Below are 6823 nucleotides of genomic sequence, written 5' to 3' on the forward strand. Positions count from 1 at the left end.
AGGTGCGCTCGCGGCCCCGCCCCGCGCGCCGGCCCGCCCCCGCTGGGCCCGCGCGGCTTTGCCCCTGCTACCCCGGCGTGGACCCCGCTTCGGACCCGGGCTCCCACAGGCGAGAAACCCACGAGGGTGAGCGCCCTTCCTCGGGGACGAACGCTCCCCAGGTGGTGGCGTGGCTGAGGAGCTCGGAGAGAGGGGGTGTGCCAGGGGTGCCGGCAGGATTCCGCCCACCGTGCAAGGGACTCAGTGGTCGCTTTTAAAACATTGAGATTTTTCAAGTTACAAAAATAATATATTCCTAACGGCGAAGTTGGTGACTGATGAAAAGCCCAAAGGAAAAGACCCACCGGACGTTAGTTTTTCAACCCAGATCGACTCCTCCAGTCGAAGAACTGGGAGATCAGCCAGCAGCTCTCAGTACTTCTTTCGCTCAAAGTCGCTCCCTTTTCCCCACATCGGCCCGCCCAATCTCCGATTCATCCTTCAAGGCCCACCTCACAAGCCGCCCCAAATAGCTTTTCTGATCTCTTTGTTGCCTCCACCGCAGTTAGGAGTATCCAGTCATAACTTAATCCCCTTCCACTCCTCCTTGGATCTCCCTCTTAGCAATGATGTCCTGAAAGGAGGGTAGGCTTTGGAACCTGGGTTGGGGACAAAAGCCAGTATACACTTTCTAGCTTGAATGACCTTGAACAAGTTACCTGTCCTCCCTCAGCTTACCTGGAAGTTTTGAAAGGGCTGTTAATATATGTGAGTCAATATATGTGACTGCCTCTGACGTACTAAAATGTCCTTAATTAATGGTGTTTTTTTTTCTCTTCTCGTATTTCCTTTATGTACTCTGTATATTTTAGTAATTTATGCACCACTTCTTAGTTCACCTTATACTCTAGAGTCCTTGATGGCAGTGACTGTCTTGCTTATTTTGGCTTTACTAAAATGACTACCATAGTGCTTTGCACCCAATAAACGTGTTAGATTGAATTAAGCCATTTTAATAATTTTCATCTCTTCCCTCAATACTTCCTTTTTTCTCCCCACTCTCTTACTCTCAAATCCATTTCTGAGGTGAGCTACACATGTTAATGTCTCAGGTTGATTACTCAGGCCGATCATGTTTCTCTGTTTTGAGCTAGGTTGGACTCTAGCGGATGTGAACTAAAATAAGCTATGAGTTCAATCATAGAAGTGGTCACGCTAGTGAAAATAGGGTTGAAAAGGAAAAGACTAAAGATCTAAAGTCTACCACTACCTGAAGACTAGGTTTAAATAGCTCTGATTTATAAATTCTTAGATTTTAAAAAGACTTTTTATTCTCAAATTCCACAATGCATACATATTTGTGCCAGTTGTAACACCCAAGTATATACTGACCTGTTATCTTAACCTGAATTCGGCAATAGATGAGATTAGACATTTTATCATAGGAATAAAAGAATTGAGCCAGTAAAAGGAGAAGTGATTTATTTAGTCACCCACTAAGCTAAGAGTCAAAGTAGGACTACAACCAGGTGTTCTAATATTGCAGTGATTTAAATACTGCATGGATTAAGGGATTGTGTTTCTAGATTCTGGTTGCCAAAAGGAGGAAGCCCTAAGTTATCTAACAAGGTATTTGTTTGTTAATAGATACTGCTTTCTCAATGACTAAGGAAGTCAGCTGTTTGTTCCATTATGTACTAAAAATGTTCAAAAACCTTCTAAAGCAACAAGATTATTTCAACCTTTCCCTTCACTAAGACGGACCAATCATAGACACCTGTTTTATATATAATAGATGCTCAATAAATGTTGAAAGTTAATTGTGTGTTGACTTCTGTTAGAAGGGCATGTGGCACTTGTGCTCTGATGCCTCCTTATGGCACAAATTCATGTCATGTCATTCATTCATTCCCTGACAAGATACTTGAGCAAAGACTTGAAAGATATGAGAGAATGAGCCATGGGGATAAGCGAGGGTATAGCAAGTCTAAGGGCCCTGAAGCTAGAATATGACTGTCATGTTAAAGAAAAAGCAGGACGTAAAGGTGGCTAGAGTACACTGAGGATGGAGAATAGTAGGAGATGAAGTCAGAGAAGTAATAGGAGGCCAGATCCTATAGAGTTTTGAAGGTCATTAGAAGGACTTTGGCTTTTACTCTTAGTGAGACAGGGAGCCATTGGAGAATGTTAAGCAGATAAGTGACATGATCTGGCTTATGTTGTGAAAGGATATCTGCTGCTATGATGACAGCCTGTGGGGGACCACTCTGGATGCTATTGCAATAACCCAGACAGAGATAATGGGAGTTTGGACCATGGTAGTGGTAGTGAATCAGAGTCTGTATATATCTTGCACATGCAACTAATAATGCCACAGTAGTTGTATGTTATATGTGAAGTTTGAGACAGAGAGGAGTCAAGGTTGAGTCTAATATTTTTGGCCTGAGCAATTGGTGGAGTTGCCAGTAACTGAGATGGGGAAGAGCAAATTCGGAGGAGACCAAGAGTTCAATTTTGGACATAAGTTAGAGACACATATTAGGTATCCAAGAATTGATGTCACATAGACCCTCTGAGTCTGGAGTTCAGGAGACAGGTCCAAGCAAGAAATATAAATTTGAGAATAGCATATAGATGGTGTTTTAAGTTAAGGGCTTGGATAAGATCATCTAGGGTCATGTTTGTCCAATACAGCAGCCATTTAGCCACATGTGGTTATTGAGCATGTGAAATACATCCGGTCTGAATTGAGGTATGCTATAAGTGTAACAGTGCATTTCAAAGACTTAGAATTAAAACAAAAGAACTTAAAATATCTCATTAATATTAATGATGAGTGTCCACTGTAAAAAAGTACCTTGCAGAGTTACCACTGCATCTCCTTTAGACAAAGTCACTCTTTCTGAATTAAAAACAGTCCTGAAGAGCTTCATAAGTCAAAGCCAAGTACAGAAATAGGAGGTTAAGACTGATCCATCAATCATGGATGGAATGACTGTACTGAAGAGAAATATGTTGATATTTCTACAAAAATTAAGATTCAGAAGCCAAGCAGGGCTATGTGAGAGATTTTCTGAAAGTGCTGATTTTCTGTCAGTGAAAATTCTTAAACTCAGAGCAACAATGTTTCCTGACAGAAAAATAAAATAATAATTTAATACCTCATATTAATATATTTTTTATATTGATTATATGTTGAAATGCTAATATTCGAGGTATACTGGGTTAAATAATATATATATGAATTTCACCAGTTTCTTTTTACTTTTTTTGTTAATGTACCTACTAGAAAATTTCAAATTACATATGTGGTTTGCATTTGTGGCTCACATTATTTTCCTATTGAACCTTGCTGCTCTGGGGAGCAAGTTTAGATAAAGAAGTGATACAATGACTCCGTCTCAGAGCACTCCAACTCTAAAAGGGAGGGAAGGGGAGAGGAATCAGCAAATGAGAGTACAGAGGCTTGTGCAAGGAAGGAAAATTTTCCCCTACTCTTCAAACGTTCTTCTGGATGGCCTAAGAATTAAATTGACATAAACAGATTAACAGGAGAGAACTGCATTTAATTTTGCATCTATGGGAGCCCCACATACATGAGAGGTTCAAAGACAGAAAGGTAAAATGAGGTACATATGCCATCCTGAGCTAAGGAATTGGATGGGGTCTAGGGCATCAAAGGGGAGGAGGGCAATTTACAAGGCAGTACAAAAGTTGTTAAGTAATCAGATGTTTGCCCTGCCATACAGATAAGTCATTCAGGTGAAATTTATATCTTGTAATAACTCAAATTCTGGGAAAGACCCCCCAATTTAGACTTTTCCAGGTAGTTAAGGGAGGGGCAAAATCTCTCTTAAGCCAGCAGGGTTTTGATTGCCTTCACGGTGATGAACTGTGGCAACTGCTGCTAATAGATTAATTAAAATAAGGCCTGAGAAATGGCCCCTGAATTTAGAAAGGTGAAGGTCACTGGAAGTTTCCATGGAAGTTGTAAATCAATCGTTAACTCTTTCCTACTGAGTGCAAACTCCGCTTCAGTATCCTTCTCAACAAAGAGCCCCTGGAAGTCACTTCCAATGGACCAGAATTGAAAAGGGAAATCTTACCTACTTGTCATTCCTGATTGGAGTTACATTCTAGTGATTCACTTGTATAACATCTGTACAACTCATAATTAAGCCACACTTCTTTTAGTGTTGACTTAATAATTAAGAATACTGCACTACACCTGTACTACACTACATCCCAAGAGGAATTAAAGATTTCTAAAGGTACTTTTTCTACTTTCCATTTAAATACATATCTTCCTCCACCTATGATGGGTTACATTCTGATAAACCCATCATAAATTGAAAATGCATTTGATACACCTAACCTACCAAACATAATAGCTTAGCCTAGCCTACCTTAAACTTGCTTAGAACACTTCTATTAGCCTACAGCTGGGTGAAATCATCTAACTCAAAGCCCATTTTATAATAAAATGTTGACTATCTCATGTAGTTTATTGAATACAACACTGAAGTGAAAATTGATTGAATAATGTATTGAAATACTGTACTGAAAGAATGGTTGTAAGGGTACAAAATAGCTCTAAGTGTATCAGTTTTTTACCCTCAGAACAGAGTGGCTGACTGGGAGTTGGGGCTTGCTGCTGGGGCCTAGCATCGCGAGGAAGTCCACTGCAGATCACTAATGCAGGGAAAGATCCAAATTCAAAATTCAAAGTACAGTTTCTACTGAATGCATATCACTTCCACGTCACTGTAAAGTCAAAAAATTTTAAGTTGAACCATCTTAAATTGGGGATTGTCTGGAGTGCTAGTTCATATTGGCAAGATAGCAAGCTAGTATATGAGGAGTACCTATTGGGATCAGCAAACAAGAGACTGCTCTAATTATAGCTAAATCATATTTTGAGAGGCTTTCTCCATCCCTCCCCACAGTACAGCCATGCCTTGTTTTATTGCTTTTCACAGATATTATATGTTTTGCCAATTAATTGAAGGTTTGTGGTAGCCCTATGCCAAGCAAGTCTATCAGCGCCATTTTTCCAACAGCATTTGCTCGCTTGTGTCTTTGTGTCACATTTTGGTAATTCTTGCAATATTTCAAACTTTTTCATTAATATTATATTTATTATGGTGATCTATGATCAGTGATTACGACTTGCCAAAAGCTCAGATGATGGGTAGCATTTTTTAGCAAAAAAGTATTTCCTAATTATGGTATTTTTAGACATAATTCTACTGCACACTTAGCAGACTACAGTACAGTGTAAACACAACTTTTATATACACTGAGAAACTAAAATATATATTTGACTCACTTTATTCTGATATTCGCTTTATTGTGGTGGTCTGGAACTGAACCGGCAATATCTCCAAGGTTGTATTTTGTGATTGCCATTTCCATGTTAATTGATCCTTCACAAATTGGTCAGATAAGACCTAGCAGTCATTTCATTTTAGTAGCCAATATATGTCACTAGACCTCAACCTCACAAAAGCTGCAGCAGCAACTGAAGCAATTCTTTAGATTATGTGTTAAAAAAAAAAAAAAAAGATGGTTCTTCTCTCTGAAATTGTTTGGGAGTAAATATAACTCCTAAATTCAGGAGGAGGGACATTACAGTTTGTCTTTAGCCTTTTCTCTTATGGATTAAATAATTTTTCTTTAGCTCTTTCTTATACGGTCTATTTAAAATATATTTGATCACTTTAGTTGCCATTCACTGGATCTTTGCCAAATTCTAATAACTCACTTAAGTTAATCAAGTGATTTTCATTAAATATTTAAACTATGTGTTTCACCATAGCAGGTTATCTTGTGTTTTCCTATGTGCTTAACTCCTATTTCTATGTCACACATATTTTAATGAGAATACTACATGATTGATTTATTAACCTCATTTTCATTTAAATGCAGACATATTTTTCCCTTATAATTCTGGTTTTGTTTTAACATGTGGCTTTCTGGAGTTTTTGCCTGAGTCAAGTATCAATATGCAATTCAATTATGTCCTTGTCCACAAATCTTTAAAATGTACATAGACTTTTAGAATTTTAATCCATTCTTTAAGGCACCTCACCTACTGCTGAATTCTGTATTTTGTTATGAAACCATTTAAAAATGAGTCAGATTCCCTCAAATATCTCATCAATGACTCTTTCCAAACAGGTATCTATCTTTCTCATTTTTCAAAAGTATTCATTGTGAAACTAAATACCAAGGATTTTACTGATTGCTTCTTTCAATTCTTCCAAGGCTAGAATAATACACTGAGAATGCAGATACAAGATCATATGATAATAAACTGTTATCTTATTCTAACCTGGACCAAAATTATTCAGACAAAACTTTCATCTATAATTTTTTTGCTAAACCAGATAGTAATTATCTACCTCATTGTTTCACCATTTTGTCCATCCTCACGTCTTTGTTTCTTCCCTTATTAGAAGACATTACCAGCTACCATTTCCACTGAACATTTCTCACCATCACTTGCCATTCAAATTGCCTAAAACAATGCTCAAAATCCTCCCTCCAATAGCAACATTTCCAAACTTCTCTATATCAGTTACTGACCTTCTTCCAGTCTCCTCAACCTAAAATTTTGGAGACATCTTTTATTCTTCTCTACCTCATCTATCATATCTATTAGGAACAGGTCCCATTGTGCTTTCTTTCCTACAGTCTTTTTTTTTTTTTTATTGTTATGTTAATCCCCATACATTACATCATTAGTTTTAGATATAGTGTTCCATGATTCATTGTTTGTGCATAACACCCAGTGCTCCATGCAGAACGTGCCCTCCTCAATACCCATCACCAGGCTAACCCA

General features: G+C 38.2%; 1 protein-coding gene across 3 annotated transcripts in view; it reads right to left on the reverse strand.

Moving 5' to 3' along the window:
• AKAP9 (A-kinase anchoring protein 9) overlaps positions 1-6823 on the reverse strand; it is a 196304-nt gene that overhangs the window by 155645 nt on the left and 33836 nt on the right. The window contains exon 1 of one of the 3 annotated variants that reach the window (XM_032402190.1): positions 345-404. The exons of the other annotated variants lie outside the window; for them this stretch is intronic. The gene's annotated coding sequence lies outside the window, so the exon portion shown is untranslated. Of the gene's footprint in view, positions 1-344; positions 405-6823 lie in introns of those variants that run through there. 3 annotated transcript variants of the gene reach the window in all.

This window comes from Phoca vitulina, unplaced genomic scaffold (assembly GCF_004348235.1).
Source record: "Phoca vitulina isolate PV1807 unplaced genomic scaffold, GSC_HSeal_1.0 scaffold4, whole genome shotgun sequence".
Taxonomy (NCBI): domain Eukaryota; kingdom Metazoa; phylum Chordata; class Mammalia; order Carnivora; family Phocidae; genus Phoca; species Phoca vitulina.